The sequence below is a fragment of the Aotus nancymaae genome, unplaced genomic scaffold, assembly GCF_030222135.1.
Source record: "Aotus nancymaae isolate 86718 unplaced genomic scaffold, 86718_ANA_hifiasm-v0.15.2.pri h1tg000029l, whole genome shotgun sequence".
NCBI lineage: Eukaryota > Metazoa > Chordata > Mammalia > Primates > Aotidae > Aotus > Aotus nancymaae.
Genome location: NW_026988442.1, coordinates 67,144,322 through 67,164,902, shown reverse-complemented (window position 1 = coordinate 67,164,902; position 20,581 = coordinate 67,144,322). Strand labels below are relative to the sequence as shown.

The 20,581-nt window shown below is 34.6% G+C and overlaps 1 long non-coding RNA gene across 1 annotated transcript in view; it reads left to right on the top strand.

Moving 5' to 3' along the window:
* The window catches only part of LOC135276997 (uncharacterized), a 397,212-nt gene extending 381,814 nt beyond the window's left edge, over positions 1 to 15,398 (top strand). Inside the window, exon 7 of the long non-coding RNA XR_010344606.1 lies at positions 15,233 to 15,398. This is a non-coding gene — a long non-coding RNA (uncharacterized LOC135276997). The remainder of the gene's footprint in view (positions 1 to 15,232) is intronic.
* The last annotated feature ends 5,183 nt before the right edge of the window (positions 15,399 to 20,581 follow it).

Genomic DNA, 20,581 nt, shown 5'->3' with positions numbered 1-20,581 from the left:
GGGAAGTTTAAAAACCAACCAACCAAATAATTCACTACAAAAAATGTTGGACTTAATTTGTGACAGCAAGAAATGTGAATACTTTTCAAGAATGGATTCCCAATAGTGCCATTAAATGATTATATAGTTAACAGTTCAAGGCTTTAATTTTGGGAAGGTATTGTGTTCTACCTGATGGAGCATGGTTACTATGTTTTGGTAGGAAGGGGGCAGTCGTTTTCAGTATTTATTGTGAGTGAATGCAAATCTTGCCAAAATAAGTTTAAAGTACCGTTTATCACAACTGGTCAGAGAACAGAGGTTCTCTGGAGAGAACAGGGTCAAGTATGTTGAAGATGTCTAACAACTGGCTCTCTTGTAGGGGAGGGGCTGATTTTTAGCATTTGCTAATTTCCAAGGTGTAAATACTCCTGTCATGGCTGATTTCAAGCTACCACCATGGCATTGCTGGTTTTAACCATCATTACGTTGCTGGTTTCTGGTTTGGGAAGAAATGCACGTAATTAGCTCTGGAAGATGGAGCAAGCCAACTCCAGAATACCACTGATGATAAGTGGAACCAAGATGCAGAACCCTCCAATTAAAGCTACACTTTGTTCATTCTGGGTGTCACCACAGGCACAAGCAATCTGTATAGCATATTCAGGGCAGTTTAGTCCTATGTAGAATTTTGCTGATGACTACTGGAATAATGCAATTAATAAAAGCCATCCATTGGGCAAATGAATGAAAACAGGAGAAGAATTTTTTTGTTTTAAATTAACAATGGTAACTTAAAGAAAGGAGCAAACTATATATTATGAAAACTGAGCAAGATAGTGAAAGGATTTGTACTAGTCTGGTAAAAAATGGTTTGCTAATCATAAAATATTTTTTCTTTTTTGGGAAGGTAGGGGAAGAGGCATTGGTTTTTAATTTTTTGTGAACAGACAATGGAATCAGAATCCACTCTGTTCTTTAAAGTATGCACATATGTATAGTTAACTATGTACTTTCTCATTACAGGGGTGGGCTTGATTATTCTCAGCAAGCCATTTTCTTATGTAGATATAAAGAGCCCATCTGGATATTGTTGTGTAATGCTACTTCAATCGAATTGGCTCTGCCTGCCCGCAAAGGTTAAGAGTATAAAGGAAAACCAAAGCCATTCCCGCAGTCCTACTAGCCTTATTTGAAATGCTTTCTTTTCTTGTCAGAGTGTATTACACATAGTACTGGAACGTCCTGTCCTCCAAGTTACTGAATGCCAGAGACCATCATTTTCTAGTTTACTATGAGCATGACCCTTTGGAAGTTCTTTATGGAGAGGTTTGGGCACAGCAGTGGTGGTTCTGCATGGGAAGACAGATGGCCACTCTCTGTGCTGCTTTTGCAACTCAGGCCCCCCTGCCATGAGTCTAATGTGTGCTCTGCCACATGGACTGGCTTCAGTGATGGGCTTCAAGGATATGCCTCTGCCTCAATTTCTCATAGTACCTGCTGCTGCCTCTACCCACTGACTTCCAGCAGATGACAACTTGCCATCTAGAATAATTATTTTTATTCATTTATTCAGTTCCATTTTAAATAAGGTTCAAATCAATAAAGTAAGTGTCATAGACAGTAATAAACATATTTTAACTTCTGCTGTATAAATCCCAAAACTGCTAGGATGCTATATAATGTCTTCAGAAACTTGATTAAACTGAATTTCTTATGTTAAAATAGATACATACTTTCTGTGCTGAAATGTATAACATATATATATATATATAAAACTATATTTTATTTGTATAGTTTTTATAGATTATAAAGCATATGCAGATATGTTAGATTATTTTATCAAAACAGTAACCTGGGGACATTGATATAAATCATTCCATTAATTCCATTTGTTGATTAGAAAATTAAATTTCAGAAAAATTAAATTTTCTAAGGTCATGTGGTTGGTGAGAGAATAGAAACTTGAACCTGTATAATCTGACTGTAAATCATGGTAATCTGTGTTCTTTTAAAAATATACAAGTGATTAACATATTTAACTTGAAAGGTCTCTCAGAATTTTTATTTTAATATTTTAACCAGAGACACTTAAAAATCTCATTTCTTTCTGTGTTTATAGTCTTCTGATATATTTTGTGTATATCTATCTACTTGAAAGAAAGTTAATTATTTCTCAGAAATGTCTGCTTAAGGTTTGGCCTAGGCTGGTATTTTATTCAAGAAAAAAAGTTTTAAAGTTTTAGAATTGTACAAAACACTTAAAAAACACTAAAATGTTTATTTGCTTCATAGTTAGAAGTCTTTGTCATTTCAAGGTTATGAAAGACCTCACCTACAGTGCATTTTTAGTGCTTTAGTCCCTTTCTCCTTCTCTTCCTACCTTTTTTAGGACTATTGATCCATTTTGAATTTACCTGGTACTTACTATACCTAAAGTATGGATCCAGCATTTTGTTTTAAAGGGTTATCCAAGTGTCCCAAGATGTTTATACAATGATTTACCTTTCTCCACTGATTTGGGATGACATCTTTACTGCAAACAAAATTTGTGTTTATATTAGACATACTTTTGGATTTGTTGTAGTATTTTATTAGCCTATTGGTATTAGTGTGATATTAACATACTATTATTAAGGATTTAGAATAAATTTTAATATGTTATAGAGCTAATCTACCTCTATTGCTCTTCTATATCAAGGTTTTCTTGGATATTCTTGTATTTATTTCTTTTTTCATACAAATTTTTCAATTATCTTGTCTAGTTCTTAAAACAAGAAAAAGCAAAGTAAAACAAAAACAATGCAAAAAGTCACTGTAATTTTTGGGAGGGTTTTATATAAAATATATGAGTTAATTTCAAACAAATTGGCCTCTTCACAATGTTGGATCTTCTAGTCCAAGGTAGGTTTTTCCCATTATTTCAAGTCTTCATTTGTGTCTATCAGTAGCATTTACAATGGTCTCTTCATATGAGTCTTGCATTTTTTGTTTTGGTTATGCCTAGGTACGTTTTTAACTCTCATTTTCATTCTCTGGTATCTCTGTTGGTTAGTACCTTTTATATAATGTTAACCATAGTGTTGATATTGGACATTCTTCTTTTTTTTTTTTTTTTTACATCCAGTGTATTCCAAATAAGTATGATGCTGAATCTGGGAAAGAGAGAGATATTTCTTTATCATATTGAGGTGTTCATATATTTTTATTTTATTGATTTTTTAAAAGCCAAAGCCAGAATAATAAATTTGACTCATAAAAAGCTAAGAAAAATTGTGTATGGCCAAAAACTATATGGAACTGAAAAGATAAACCAAAATCTGGGAAAATTACTCACAACTCATACTGTACAAAAAGGTCTAATACAGTAAAAATCTTCTAGAAATCAATGATTTTAAAAGACCAATAATTAAAAAATATATAGACAAATGTTGTAAAAAGATAACATACTTTTGGCTCTTAAATACACGAAAAGAGCCACAGTAATACCCATAATAAGAGAAACATTAATTCAACTATATCATAGTACCATAGTTTTTTAAAGACTGGCAAAAGTTAAGAGTTCAATAAAATTCTTAGTGAGGCTGTGGGGAAGTAGAAATTAGTATGACACTATGAAAGGCATTTAGATATATCCATTAAAATTACAAATGCAATACATTCTACTTTAACAATTTAACTTCTGGCATTTTTTCCTACAGATATACTGCATATGTAAAAAATGGGATATTACAAGGTTATTCATTGCCACATTGTTTGTTAACAGTAAAAGACTAGAAACAACCTAAGTGTCTATGTTAAATGACTAGTTAAGTTAAGTACACCTATGCAATAGAATACTATGCAACTCTGAAAGACAGGAGAAATCTCTGCACATAGTTATATGGGAAAAGACATGGTTCAGAGCAGTGTGCTACATTTTGCTTAGAAGAGAAATGAGAACATATTTCTGTATGTGCTTATATGCTCATTATAAAATTCTGAAGGAATAGCAAGAAATTCACGACAATGATTACCTTCATGGGTGATCATGTGGTACTAAACAGAAGAGGGACTGACCTAGGAATGAAAGTTTTACTGTGTACTATTGAAATATACTTTTAAAATTGTTGAGCCATGTGAATGATATATGCTCTATTTAAAATTAGATTTAAAGAGACAAATCTATTTTTGCTACATTTATTTCTGAGAATATAGCTTTAGTAAAGGTTTCCTTTCTTGCCTAGGTTGTTCTTAGGTTCTTTTGCCTACATCAAAAAGAAAAAGAAAAAAGAAGCCTACATATTATTACCAAAGTTTCTTGGAAGAGGGTGAATGAAGGAAGACATAAGATATTATAGGAAAGTATATTAAAGATAGAAGAATTTTAAGTAAACTGTGATAAGCTATGCATTCTTCTATAGCCCAGTAAGATAGAATTCAGGATTTTTTATTTTTAAGATTCTTTGAGAGAAATCTAATTGAATTTGAAATCATTAGATTTCCCATTGGTTTTAATTAAATGTAAAATATTTCTATACATCTAGGAATTTTAATAAATTCATATATAATACACAAAATTTTATTTAAAACCCTCTCTTGATAGTTAATATGCTTTCAGTGGGATTCCTGTTGTGTTTTCCAAAGCAAAGTTCCCATAAAGGCAGAGGAAATCCTCAGTTTTCCCATTCCCACTTTGTAGATTGTGTTCCTCTGGGAGTGCAAGTCTATGGGCAGAGAATGCCTCCAAAGGACACAGGGCCTGGGGGAGGCCCTTGGGTTCAGCAGCAGTTCTGGGGCCTGTTCTGATGTGCTAATCCTGTGACTGATCCTTGGCTTTGCCCATGGCCTTGGCTCCAACTTTTGGCTTAGATCTTGGGCCTTGGCTTGGTTAACTCTGTGACTTCTGGTTCTGAACACTGGCTGTGACCCCAGAATAAATACTTGCAGCAACCTCATTAGAACTTTTGGTCTGTGGTTCGATCCTGAATTCCTGGCCCTAGGCTGCTTCTCTAAAGCCAGCTCACAGATTGAAGACTTTGTCCAGAGCTGTATGAGAGAGAATTTTAAGTAAACTGTGATGAGCTATACAAATGTAAAAGATTAGTAATATTACTTTAATATTACATTAATAATATTCAACCTTCTGGCAAAGGCAGTAATAAGGAATGCTAGTGTACAGTGATAAGGGGAAAAGACCTGCAGAACCTTTGATGATACATATCAAAGACTGAACTAGAGATTCTTTACTCCTGGGTTCATATTTGAAAGAATTAGCTTCATATAGGTACAATGTATTCATTCCATTAGGTAAATACCAAATCTGAAGTTAATCTACTATAGTTGCTTCTCTCTTGTGTTTCAGACCTATATAGCCAACTTCCACCTGGGCCCCTCCATGTGAATGCCCACCAGGCAACACAGAACTGGATAGAACTGAGTGAGCTCCCAGCTCCTGCTCCTCAGCCTGCTCCTTTTTCTGTGCTTTCCAGTTCAAGGAATGGTAACTCCATTCCAAGATGGATTTGTTGCAGGCAGCCTCAGTTCTCCTGGCCTCATTCCTAACTAACAATAATTCTGTTCATCTCTTCTGATTTCTTTTGTTTCTCCTCTATTGTGACCAACATCATCTCTTGAAGGTATAACTGCCATTGTCTTCTGGTTGGTCTCCTTGATTCTAATCCTGCCCTAATTGAAGTACTATATGGAAAAGAGAGTGATATTTTGAAAACATACATTAGATCGTGTTGCTTTTTGGATGCTATTTCTACTACTTTGAATAATTATTCTTCCATAGCCTAGTAAGTTGATAGCTCCTTGTTCTTCATATTTGAGCCTAGACATCAAAACTTCCAGGAGTTTTTCCTCAAGACCCAACTCTTTTAGGACTAACTTACATGACTCTTCTTTTTATTCTCACAAAACTCTTCTGTGATCAAAGCATTTATAGCACTCTATTACCATTGGCAGGTTACCTGTGTATCTTCTCCAAAAACTATAAGGCATGTGGGGTAGGGGCAGTATGTATTTTGTTAATTGTCATATTCCTAGTACCTAATATGATCCAGGAATATAGTAAGTATTCAATTATTATATTTTAAGTAATTGAATGAATGCATGAAAATTTAACATGAAATGTAAAATAACTCAATTACTAAAGCCAGAAAAATATCTGTTTAGTTATTGAGAATGACCAGTTGAGTGAAAGAGACAGCTAAAGAACAACAACAAGAAAATACTCAGAGTAAAACACAGAGATTAACAAATATAAAGACAAAGATGAGAACTTTGCTAATTCTACTAGGTAAGCCAGAAAAAAGAGATACAGAGAGAAGGTTATGACCTCCACCTATAAGCTCCAAGACACAAGGGAGAGAGAGAGAGCAAAAGCGAAGAGAGAGACAAATAGCAATACACAAAGATAAGTAGATTTCTTAGACTTGTCAACTCCCATGTGGCAAAGAAGATGCAATAGATATCCTTGAAACTTATTACTATAGCTCTTTGAATCTTTCATGGGCATAAAGAATTAATATTTTACTATAGTTTTACAGTAATTTTCATAAGTGGGGCATTAACACTTTCTCCATGGGCTGCCTACAATTAGGTTGTCCATGGGCGGTTTCCCAAACACTAGCCCTCTGATAAAGGAGATCTTACCATCAAACAAATGCTAGCTTGCATTAAACTACTGAGCACAGCATTTGCAAACTAAACCTTGGAATACTGGCAAGAAGGATGCAAACTTTCAATAATTCTGCTTTATTCTGATTCATCTTTATCTGGCTAAAAATTCTTATAAATGAACTGGAAATTTATTTATTTGAAATATATTATAAATTTATTATTATATATAAAGTTATTGGATATTATTTTTCTACCCAGGACCCTTAACCAAAGAAATTAGGGATCTTAGCCAGTCTTGACTGATCTCAAGCTGTAGAGTAGCCATGGTAGTTATTGGGGTTTTAGAAATACCATGGTGGTATAAATATAGCTTTTCTAAACTTAACCTCACCTACTATAATATTCTTTATTTCTTTTAATAAGGAAGTTGTTAATTCTACTCTAAGAAAATAATAGAAACAGCTGTTTATACCTTCATCCACTAAAGTATCCTCAATAATTCTTTCAACAACTCCCTTACATAGTTTTTGTCATATGTCTACATCTAAAGTCATACTGTTTAGTTAGATACAAATATTGAAACTATTGCTTCTCAAAACAATGGGAAAGAAGATACCATTGTTAAGAAATTTGTATTAAAATTACTCTTCACCCTCTGGCTCACCCACTGCTGTGTAGGGCAGAGTCTCTCAATCCAGACATGATCGATGTTTGAGACTGGATAATTCTTTGTGGTGAAGGCTGTCCTGTGTGTTGTAAGATGTTTAGCATCATTCTTTGCTTCTACCCAGTAGATACCAGCAGCAACCCCCACTCCCCACACCAACTATGACAAACAAAACTGTGTTTAGACTTTGCTAAATGTCCCCTGGGAGGTGAAATTGACACTCATTGAAGACCACTGGTTTTGTAGTTTGTTTTGGTTTTTTACATACAGTCCAGGCTATGTGGTGACTACTCAAAAATATCTTTTTAAATGAGTAAATAAAAGCCCTCTATCCTCCTTCTGTTCTAAATAGGTGTCAGCCACAACAACAAAAGTTTCAGGAGACTTACTATGTGTTCAGCCTCGTGTTAGGTATATGTCTGGTTAACCTGACAGAAGTGCTTAAGTTTTTAGTCAAGTTGGAGAGAGATTGCTACTCAAAGAACATGAGAAACTAATGGAAGACAGAATATATTGGCAACAGACTAAAATGCAGAGTGGTCACACTTCAAAATGTTTGGTACAAGCTATGGTGATGTTACTGATCTTCTGATTTGGTATTCCCGTAAAGATTTTATGACCTATTTTGACATGTAGACAGTGGTAAAATACTCAAAGCTCTTTACTGTAATATGTAATAATAAAGGGAACAGTAAGAAAATAGTCTGTTTAAATAAGCCAGATCACTTTTACATGTGAAGGCCAAGCCATGCAGGGGAGGAGATGCTGAGCCTGGTTCTGTTAGTAACTGAGTGGTAACTGAAGAAGACAAATCTAACCAGGCATGGCAAGCCTGTGGATGCCATGTGAGCCTGTACATTTAGAACTAGGGCACACTAATAGAGATCAAACCAAGTTTTTCCGCTAACATCAGACCTTTGCAATTTAATGATTATAAGACTTTGCTAACGTGCAAGTTTCTAAACATTTATTTTCTTTTATTATGCACAATTCCTACTACCATTGAAATGATTTAGGTCACATATTTTTGTGTTATTTAAATAACACTCAAAGACAAAACCAAGAAATTCTTTTTCTACTTTTAACCATCCTGGTTGGATAGTTTATATCAAGTTCTAATCCACTAAAATTTTTAGTGTGTTTAATAATGGATCTTTGAAGAATAAGATGTGATACACTTCTGTAATAGCTTTTCCATATAAGAAAATTTTCCAAAGCAAATAACCAGACAAATTTTAAAAAATCTCATACATTAAATGCAAATTACCATTTTTTAAATAATCATAGAATCCAATAAGTTAAAAGAATTTTAGAGAACATTAAGGTGATAGAAGTTACTATAACTCACAAATATTTTGGGACTCCCACCTTCTGAGCTCATGGCAGAATTGTACTTTCTACTGACCTGAAGCTAGATGTGATCATATGACATGCTATAGCCAATGAAACATGAGCACGTGTTATTACTGGGCAGAAGCTTTAAGAAGCAGTGGATGGTTTTCCTGTGTCATTGTGACCGGTGATATTCTAGGTAGTGGTAGCTCTGTTATCTTGAATCTTGGAGTGAGGATAATTACAAAGTGGGAACATGATCCCAGCTGATCTGCACAGAACATCTAGAGGGAAGGAGAAATAAAATTTTTGGTTTAAATAACTACAAATACAGTCAGCAAACACAAATATAGCCAGTGAGATTTGCTGATTATTACCACAGCCTTACCTAGATCACCCTAGGTTTGATATAAAATCCAAATTCTCCTTTGTTAAAGAGATATTTAAAGCATAGAGAAATTGTAGCACTTGACTGTAGTTGCAAATGAGGTGGACAAAATCCTTTCCAGAATCAATATCTGCTGCCTCAAGTAGTATATTTTTCCACTATACCAATGTTCTCCCAACTTTGGCATGTGTACCAACGTTGAATATGAAGTGATTTTGGGCTATAAATGTTACTTTAAATGATAATGGATCACATAGGCAGAAAGTTAACGTCTTTTCAATTGTCTTTCACTCTGATTGATGAAATGACGAATTCTCTATTTTGTGCTAGCATGTCTATAACTGTGGATCTTTAGATGTCTTCTTACTATTGCTAATATCATTTTCTTAAAAAAATAATGAGAGAACAGGACTCAGGCTCTGAGCCTTCCTTAGGCACCAGATAGAATTTAATAAGTGTTTGATTTTCACTGAGATAAATTTTACAGTCACTTTTTGTTGTTGTTGAGACAGAATCTTGCTCTTTTGCCCAGACTGGAGAGTAGTGGCGCGATCTTGGCTTACTGCAGCCTCCACCTCCCAGGTTCAAGTGATCCTTCTGCCTCAGCCTCCTGAGTAGCCGAGACTATAGGCACATACCACCACACCTGGCTAATTTTTTTATTTTTAGTGCAGGTGGATTTTCTTCATGCTGGCCAGACTGATCGAACTCCTGACCTCAAGTGATCTGCCCACCTCGGCCTCCCGACATGCTGGGATTATAGGCATGAGCCACTGCTCCTGGCCACTGCTCCTGGCCACAGTCACTTCTTTTATATGATATATTGTGCTGGTTTTCCATTTTCATAGTGACATAAAATTTACTTTAAAGATATATTTGTTTAAGATCTAAAAGTTAAAGAAAAATATTAGCTAAATAACAAGACAGGTGCTATGCAGATATGGCAGAATTGCAAGAGTAATACACAATGGTAAATGGTGAGGTGAAAATAACTGATGCTGGGGAAATCAATTCTACCATGTTGAAGTACTAACATCATACCCTCTCTTTTCATAAAAAGTAGAAAAATAGAGAAATATGTATTCATTTATTCTGTGGGTTTCTATCCAATTCTGTTAGCAAAACCCATTCCTTTCACATCTACCAAAGAGAATTTGCTAAGTCCTAGGTTGCACAAAGATGTGTATGTACAGTCTTGTCTCTAATCTTCAAAGAATGAATGTCACATATAACTGGAAAAAACTTTTTATATAGGAAAAACATCTTCAATTTTACTGACCTTCTGTGATCTCATTTGAATCTTGTCTAGACTTGTAGATTTAATAACCTATTTAAATAATGCTTGTGTAAATTGATTTCAGAAGTATTTTCTATTGTTACTACTTTTTCTTGAATTTTAGACCTCTAAATAGCGTTCCTAACTGGCATTTCTTTTGTACGTGGGTAGTTAAATTTATTTTGTCTCAGTTAGAGAGCACCTATCTCTTTGTTGGCCTGGTCAGGGTGAAGAGCAAGTGAATGCTTTCTATATTTAGAATAACAGTGGAGAATGACATAATTAACTAAAAGTAAGTAACATAGAAGGAGGAGCAGGTTTCAAAACAATATGCTGAGTATGATTTTGAACAGTGATTCCATTAAACTTGTAGCAAGCAGAGAAGCCAAAATATTAAGCTACATTAATCAACTTTCAACAGAATCTCAAAGTTAAGATTTAGCAAATTTCCATGTCATGTAGGACCATGGGAATTACCTATTTTTTATTAGATGAATAGCTTTAGTATAATTTATTAGATGCATATAATTTCTTTGTTTTATTCTGTTCTACACTTTGCTGCTTTAGCAGCCAAAGACTAGATCATCAGAGTGGTATATTGCAATGGTTCTTCTGTCATTTTCACCAAACAACATGTGTTGAATGCTATTATATTAAATGTGGGTGGAGAAAGGGCTTCGGGATATGCTACAGAATAGTGGTTGCTCTTAAGAAATTTAAATTTAGATAAAACAGATTTTCTAAGGGTATAGGAATCATGCAAACTGTACCTGAATGATTCTGTATTGATCAGGCTGAGATTTATATTGTATTTCTATTTTATTCTGTGGGAAGATGATAGAGGCAGTCTTGCTGTAATGCTCAGATTGAAAATATGAATTTGTTCCAATGTGAATATTAGGGAGCAATTTGCCTAATACAAGTTTTGCAATTGTTCATATACGGTTGTGTCTGTGAGAAATTCAAGGTGAGCATACAAAATTGTGCTCAGTAGAACTGCACTGCTTAGGAATACACAAAATGCATATGTGCACATACTTCAAACATCTACCAGCTACCCTGTTCAAGGTATGTGTTAGGAGCCACACCTATCCACATCTGGTATTACAGCTTGCTGTTTAATTTCATGTAGCCCTCCATCCACCCCTGCACACTAACTTAAGTGCTTTTATCTTCTGAGGCTCACTTTCACAAGCACACTTCAGGTCTTTTCAAGGAAAAGTGGCAAGTTTTGTAGCATTTATGCATTTCTTAACCATTTATTGTGTGTAAAACTATGCTATCATTTTTATTAGGTGTCTATTTTTTTAATGAGTCACTGACAAAGTTTTTGAGTGCTGCATTCCAACAGTTTTTCCCATAAGCCTTGTTGTTTTATTGCATGATTTTGCATATATATCTCATTATAGCAGAACTGACTGTACATATGTCTGCTTATTTTCGTCCAATATTAATAGAGCTAATACTGGCAGTGTTAAATCTATGACTCTGTGGGAGTTGCATAGAAACTTAAAACTATAGCAGTATCCTGTATTTCAATCTGGTACAGAAATCTCTAGAATTTTTGAAACATTGCATTTGCCTCTTATAAAAAGAATTAGACATATCTGTAACTATGATAGTATCTGTTGCAAGAAGCAATTGTTTCCTAAATATAAGGCAACTATCTCATCTGGGAAGAATAGGTCTTCTTGGATAATCAGTAAGTTCTCAGTTAACGGGGCCATTTATTTCCCTTTCAGGAAATAGGGGAATGGGGAACGAGGTCCAGTTTCCCAATATATTCCTTTATCCAAATTTTTGGCAAAATTGTATTGAGCAACTACTGTGTATTAGACATGGTGAATGTCATGGTAAGATAAACCAAATCCTTGCCCTCAAAGAACTTACATTTGCTATGAAAATTATAGATAGGCAATCACATGAGTAATCAAAGAGAATTAATAGTAGCTTTCTTTTATGTTTTTAGTTTTAAAATGAGTTTGTGAGTAGCAGTCCTTCAGGATTGTTTTTTAGTTTCAACTCATCCCTGATAAATTAGATTAAGATATTCATTCTCTCAGGAGGGAAGGCCAAAGACAAATATTCTAAAACACATGCTCTTAAAAAAAAAAAAAAAAACACTTGCTGTTAGAACGATCAACAACCTTGACCAGGCCAGGTTGTGAATGTGTGGCCTGGTGTTATGTCCCAGGGGGCGGGTATGTGGTAGAAAGTTGCAAGAAAGATTGGTTTGGCTTCCAGTGGTTTCTAAATTGAATTAGCCAAGCAAACATTTCAACTATTCACTACCAGTTGGAAACATTAACTATTCACATTAGACTATTACAATTTTCGACCATGTTTTAGTTCTGAATATAAAATTTAGTAGAACTCATTTAGTCTCCAAGAAAGAGGGTTAACTTCTCTGGTTTCTTCTAAATATAAACTTGCTTCCTCTGTCCAGGACCCTCCCCAGTTCTCCTGGCTCACCCTCTCTCTTCCTGATCGCCTTTTGTTTTGCAGAGGACTCCCTGCCTTGGGTGAGGTTCTGAACTACACTGCTGGAGGAGGGGGCCTGTGTGGTCTGTTTTGAGCCCTGTGAAAATGCATCCTACAAGTTTTACTTTCTTAGAGTGCTATACAATGATTTTTTTTTAAATGTGTCTAAGAAATGGAAACATTTTGTCTCATATAAAAAAGAAATATTTTTATACTCTGCTCCACTCACAGACCACATCAGAGGTATTCTAAGAATAGAATAGATCAAATATATTTTATGGAAATATAATGAGAAAAGGATGTGTTCCCAAAACTCACTCTGAACAAAGGAATGCAGCATAGTCAGGAATACTTTAATGCTCCTAACAATTTTCTCATGTGAAAGGCTGAGGAACAGCCCTGGTTTGAAGAAATCTCCCACTTCTCCCCAGGCTCCGTAAACTTGAAATCAGAACTAGGAAATCTATACATTGCAAAAAAGAAAATGTGTGGAAAAAGTGACTTAGGGCATTAACCAAAAAGGCATTTTTGAAAGAAGAAAACATCAATATGAAACATTTTGTCATATTTCATTTCATTGATCATATATTTATTTTATGTATTCCAGAGTACTGAAGCTTAGAAGTAACTGAATTTCTGGGGATTCATATTAGATTTGTCAGTCTATGTTTGAGAGAACTTACTGGGAAACAAAATATATTGCAATCATTCGCTTTTATCATGCTGTTCTATCATGTATACAAAGAACAGTAAGACTAAATACATTGAATGCCTATCTTTTCTGGAAAACAAAGTACATCAGTGACTGAATATATCATCAAATAATATTCTTTTCACAATTATAACCTACAGGTGTTCAAGACACTAAATGTACTAGTTTATTGAAATCACCTGACCAGAGGTAGATTTTCTTCTAATCATATTACATAATGCATCTTAGCAATATGTTAGTTTGCTTTTTTAATTTTTAAATTTTAGCTGTTACATGAATGCCTAAGTGTGATTTTCTTGCTTTTTCAAGACTCTGGGTTCCAGTTTATATACTCATGTTAATTCTTCTGCTGGATTCAGTGTTGCCACCAAATGTCTCTGTTGTCTTGCTGAGTTTATTTGGCTTAATAATTTTACATTTCTGAAGTATTCTATGTTGGGCAATAATATTCAGCCCCCTTCAATTCTGTTTTGTGTTTTCTCAAAAAATATATGCATTCTCAATAGATTACTGTTTATTTACTGTATATGCTGTAATAAAGTCTGAAGGGACTACAGAGTCCCATGAAAGGAAAATCATCATAATATTTATGCATTAAACACACATATTCATGTACATATATCTATTTTTTGAAAAACCCAAAATGCATATGCTATCATGGCCCCCAAGGTAGCAATAACATATGCAGAGAAAATTTATGCAGTTCCAGGCTGTGAACAGGATTTCTAAGAGCTACTTCCAGAAAACATTACCCCCCTCCTCATTCTTCAATCTGTCCACTTACTTCACTCTGAAGACCTCCTTCTCTTTCTAAATTGACTAGTGAGCTGAGTGAGTTAGTCTCATCATTTAGGTTTGCTCTTTTGTGACTTTTGCAGGATAACAAAAACATTTTTAGAAATGTGTGTGTGCATGTGTGTGTGTGTTTGCATGTTTTTTTCCCCTTATGAAGAATTCGCTGGGTAGATACACTACTTAAACATAGGGAATGACTTCATTTTTAAGTCAGAATAGTATTGAGGTTGCATTTTTGTCAGCTCCAATTCTCCTAGTTATTTTCACCTAGGAACTGATTGTAATTGTGTGGCTCTTAAAAATAATTTTTAAACTTTTCATTAGATAAATCTAAAAATGTTTACATTCAAAATTCCTTCAATGAGGAATAAATATATGCCCTGGAAATCTTACTGCTTTCACTGTTTAACATGAAATGTTGATGGAAGATTAAAAACTGTAAAAGGCAAAATCACGCTCAGTTTTGAATGACATATATTCACAATGTTTGTGATATGAAGTTTAAAACACTATGTTATATATTCATTTACTTTATAGTTTTAAATATGTATAGTTTATGTTATACTTGCTATAATTATGTATTTTAATATATTAAGATATATTATGTATTATTTATAATATGTAGACTACAACTACAATTTATTATTTAGAAACTGTTTCTCTAGGTTTGACAGACCATGAGGCTCATCATTCAAATTCTGTATTAGAATATAATAAAATGAAAAATAAAAGAATGAAAAGGACTTATGAAGTCTTGAATCAAATCTCATTTCATTTGCATTTTTTATTTTCTGTCTGTTTTTTTCTGTAAAGAAAAATAGACATGGCTTATGGATATACATTCAGGGTCTCTTTTCATAAAGTTATAAATTAAAAGTAACTTGTCTAGGATGAGATGGCCCATTCTATATTTGAGTTGATGTTGATTCCTGGTAATATTATTAATATAGAGTCAAATTTTGCCACTTAAAAATTTCTATTCTTTATATCATGCAGGTTTTAATCTAGCTTCATCTACTTACTCATCTTAGAGAAAACACCAACATTTTTGTAATGGCCTGCAAGGCCTCCCAAGATCAGCCTCCTGCAACTCAGCCTCTCCTGTGCTCTCCTTCTGGACTCACTCTGCCTCCATGACACTGGTCCCTGTTGCCCCACCAATATGCCAGGTAATCTTTATCCTGTGGTAGGGCATTGGCTTGAGTGTTTTCTCTGCCTAGAACATTCTTCTCTTGATATCCAGTTGATTGACTCCTTTATTCCCTTCCATTCTTTGATCCCTTCAATAAGGTCAATCCGCATCACAGTATTAACCCTGGAATTTATCACCTCACCCTCTTCCTGGCACCCCAGACCCTCCTTTGATTGTTCAACATTTTTTCCATAGTTCCTATCACCTCTAATGTACTACATGATTTACTTAATTATTATTATATTATCTGTTATTTCTTAAAGAATGTAAAGCACATGAGACAGGTATCACTGTCTATTTTATTTGCTGATGTTTCCAAGTGTCCGGGCTTCTGCCAGGTATAATACCAATAATACTCAATAAATGAATTGAATGAGTGAATGAACGAGTGAATACTATATAGCTGTTTTCAGTGATTGTGGTGATTTACCAATTCCCCTCATTCTATTAGCTGTTCTCTGAGTTTCTGCAATGTATTGGCATTCCTATAAAACTAGCATCCTATAGTTTTCTTGATATAGTTGGATCAATTTGAAGTATAAAGGGAGAGACATTGCAGCGATTTGGGGCACTATACTATGAGTGTTTCTCTCTTGAGGCAGTCATGCTGTTGACTCACCTGGAAATTGTAATTAACTAAAATTCTGAAGTACACTTTTATATGAGCTGCCCTTAAGCTTCATGCTTCCCATTCTGCACCTGTGTAGTTGTTTTTATGGATATAAATGTTGGAACTTTCACTATTCGTTTTACATTAGATTTTGTTATGTTTGACGTAATTATTATAGATTATTGAGATCTTCACCCCCTTATTCATTTAGGCATTAAGTAAGTATTACTCAAATATCTGTCATGCACTAGGCATGAATGTGTGATGATGAACAAGAAAACAAGTTGCTGGCAGCTCTTCTGTAACTTACAACCTTGGAGGAGGGGTAGACATTAACATATAATCACAACACACATTAGAGCTACCACAGGAGGCTCTCCCACCATAAGAACTTGTAACAGGGGACTTTGTCTGTGTCTAAGAAATGACAACTGTGTTGAGAGCTGAAAGATGATTTCACCAATAAAAAGGTCAAGGCAGAAGTTTCCAACAAAGATAACAGAGTAGAGAAAGTGCTTGTGCATAAAGAGGCATGATACATATAAGTGTTTGAAGGAACATCTAGGTGTCAAAGTCAAGGATATATAGGGAAATGGGGTAAAATGGGATGTGGGTAAGTAGGGGCCTGATCTCGCAAGGTAAGGAAACTTGGGTCTTTTAGCTGTCTGATATTTAGAGGTTCTCAGATGCAAAAGATAATTTGTCCACTCTATCAAAGAATTGTACTAATGGGGAGTGGTTGTGTTTTAGTTACCTTACAGAACTACAGTATTTCATGTAAGATTTATTTCAGTTAAGATGCAATCACAGTCTTCAAGTATATGGACCCAGGGGAATAAGAATATGGAGGCTGAAGAAAGTTTGGTAATAAACAGTTCTTCTTTATCACCTCTGAGGATAGCACAGTTGGGAGTAGTTTCAAAATACAGCACAAAGTTGTGTAGTGCCTGGAAGCAGCACATGGTTTCTTTGCTGTCTTTGCCTAGATTTATAGGGTCAGGGAGAAGACTTGTTACAAACCTTCTATTTAGAACTGGGTGTTTTTAATCAGATGAATTGGATAAACCTTTGTGAATTCAGAGTTCTAGCATCTTAAAATCTCATCCTGAACATAAAGGGCAAATATAAAAATTGTTAAATAAATGACAAATACTAACTAGATGTTAGTTTAATGTAACCTGAATGTACTTTGTCAGTATCTCAGAGTACAAAGCTAGCAACAATTTCCTTATTTCAGTGCATCATATGCTTATTAGCAAGAAGTCTACCACAGGGAGAAATCTCCTCCTTACTCTAGAATTGTTCAGGGATCCCAGAAGCTTGGCTAATATGAAAGTGGTGTAGTGTTGGTGTCCTGCTTTCCAGAGTTTGTTGTTCAGAGAACTGGAAATTCTAAGGCCTTTCCCTGCCATTTGTTGAGGCCCCTATTTATCCAAGCCCTGCACAGCTCAAAGAGGGGCTGAACGCTGGGATTCAGAGCTATGGCTATTTTTTTTCACATGCATATATTCAGCCATTGCTCCCCAAGGCAAAACTCCATATTATGGGGGCTAGAACATGAAGAGCTTTGTTTGCTCTACACACTCTTATCAGAATCAGTTCTTCCCACCAACCTGGAGGTCTTCTCATAGAGATTCAAATCTAGTTGACACAAACTTCTGCCTTGTTCCTGCTGACATCACTCTTGGTTACTGATGTTACTTTCTGTCTGTGAACTTTGGTCCTGGCCACCTTGTTCTCACTGCCAAATTTCTTTAGCTCTGAGTCTTTAGTAACTAGGGTCAGGGTTTCTCATTCAGAAGACCCTTGATCTCCTTCTGCCATTCATTCCAGTCCTCCAGTGGACAGGGATCTACATTTCAGAATGAAGAGAAGCCCTTCAAATGACCTTGAAAAGCTTAAAATCCACTTCATGATGACGCTGTTCTGCTAACTGCAAATGAGACTTCAGGTTTGGCTTTGCTTGTTTGACCAATGTGGAGGAAACAATTGTCAGTCAGGTTGCAGGATGGCAAGATTTGTATCTGTTCCATATACTGCTGTATCCTCAGAACCTAAGTGTGGTATATAGCAGGTGTACATGTACTTGTGGAATTAATAACTGAATGGTTATAATTTCTGATCCAGTTGATGAGTTTATGATAGGATTGTGGGCACAAAGTGCCTCACCAAGAACTATGTGGATATGACCATCTGACAGTTAACATTTAAATCTACTTTATACATATTTGGAATAGAAAATAAATGGAGATGATAGGATGATAAAGCTGGGGTGTGAGACTGAGTCAAATAACTAAACTGTTTTTCAGAGGCATATTGCAATAAACATTTTACGTTTATAAATTATTTAATTCTGTAATAATTTCATATAAATAAGGAAATAAAGTTTTCATGTTAACGTGAAGCACATAGTTTTTTCTCAGTTCTTCATACCAATACAAATATTCTTATTACACACAAACACACACCACCCATATTACATGTCTTTCACATGAAAGTGTATTTTTAAATTAAATTTGATTAAAATTAAGAATAAAAAGCAAAATTTGATAGAACCACCCCCCAAATGTTACTTTTTTATCCTTTTATGAAAAATAAAGCAGGAATATTCAGGATATGTACTGTATAGATTTTATATATGTGATTTTATTACACAGAGTGTATGACTTAATTAGGTAATATGTATCTTAACATCCAAAGAAGGCATTCTGGTCTATTGGGTACATAAGAGAGGATTAAAAAACAACAACAACTTCCTAATCATGTAATTATCTGTCAAACCAACATGTTGGGAACTTAATATATAAACCACTAAGATTTCTCATTTAAATGATTGCATCCTCCAATATTACCTTCTAGTACCTTTGTTTCCTTTAGCTGAAAGCCATATTTACTTATGGAATAAAGGGGAAAGGTACAGCATGTAAATTCACTTATGTCTGACACATAAACTTAAATTCCATCAGGCAATTAACTTCGGAAAAGATTGAATAAGATGACATGTTTTAAAATTCAATATACATCTGACGTTCCTTAATCTCAGATCATTCATTATTTGTTTTCTTCCTGAAGTAATATCTAACATCTACATTAACTTTGAATTTCTTGTTGTTTTGTAGTCTCATTAAAAAATCTGTCTTTATTTAAATTAATTATTATTTACATAATTTAAAGTCACATTGTTTTTCAAAGAGCAGTTCTTGTTCTAATTCCCAGTTAAAATGTCTGGTTTTCTCTTGTTTGAACAACTTTAACTTCACTTCTGCATAATTTGTAGGGATTTCTTCTCATCTAAGTGATTCCCAAGGATAAACTGTGATGTCTCTTAGTAGGACAAGAAATACAATTATGAAGTTTTTCTTAGGAAATTTATAATGTAGAAACACCATATTTACTGGTTTACAAGTTAGGACTATCTTGAAATGAAGTTCTGAAAATATAATACTATTTAATCCAGAACAGCAGAGGAAATTAAAAATTATATTAGCCCCTACACAATTTTTACTTGCAGGCATTTGTGAAAAAAGATCAAGTAAGATATTTGTTAAAAAGCTACATGAAAGCCAAGAAAATAAAGTAGCATTGGCCTGGCGCAGTGGCTCATGACTCTAATCCCAGCACTTTGGGAGGGAGGCTGAGGTGGGCAGATCACCTGAGGTCAGGAGTTCAAGACCAACCTGGTCAATATAATGAAACCCTGTCTCTATTAACAATACAAAAATTAGCTGGGCGTGATGGTGGGCGCCTGTAATCCCAGCTACTCAGGAGAATCGCTTAAATCTGGGAGGTGGAATTGCAGTGAGCTGAAATCATGCCATTGCACGGGAATCAGCCTGGGAGATAGAGCAACTCTATCAAAAAAATAAATAAATAAAATAAGGTAACTTTTTAAATACCCCAAATTTATTTTTTGTTATAAATTGACAAGCTATAATTGCATAAAGTTATGGGGCAAAAAATGATGTTGTAATTTGTGTATATAATATGAAATAATTATGTAAAGTTCATTAACATATCTCTCTTCAAATACTTAACTTTTTGGGGGGGAACATTTGAAATTTGCTCTCTTTCCAATTTTAAAATGTATAATACTCTATTATTAACTATATTTACCATACTGTGTAATAGAACTGAAAAGAAACCCATATTACTCCTAAGGTTTTGTAACTTTGGACCATTATCTCCTCATTTTCCCACCTTCCAGTTTTTGTCACCCTCATTCTACTTTGTGCTCCCCTGAGTTTGATTGTTGTCAGTTCTACAGATAAGAGAACATATAGTATTTGTCTTTCTGTGCCTGACTTATTTTACTTAGCATAATGTTCTCCAGTTCCATCCATGTTGTCACAAATAATAGAATTTCTTTCTTTTTAAAGACCAAATAGTATTCCATTGTGTACATATACTATATCTGTCAAAATGGCTTTTATAAAAAAGACAAAAGATGACAAGTGCTGGCAAGGATGTGGAGAAAAGGGAACTGTTGTACACTGTTGGTGGGAATGTAAATTAGTGCAGCCGTATGCAGAACACTACGAAGGCT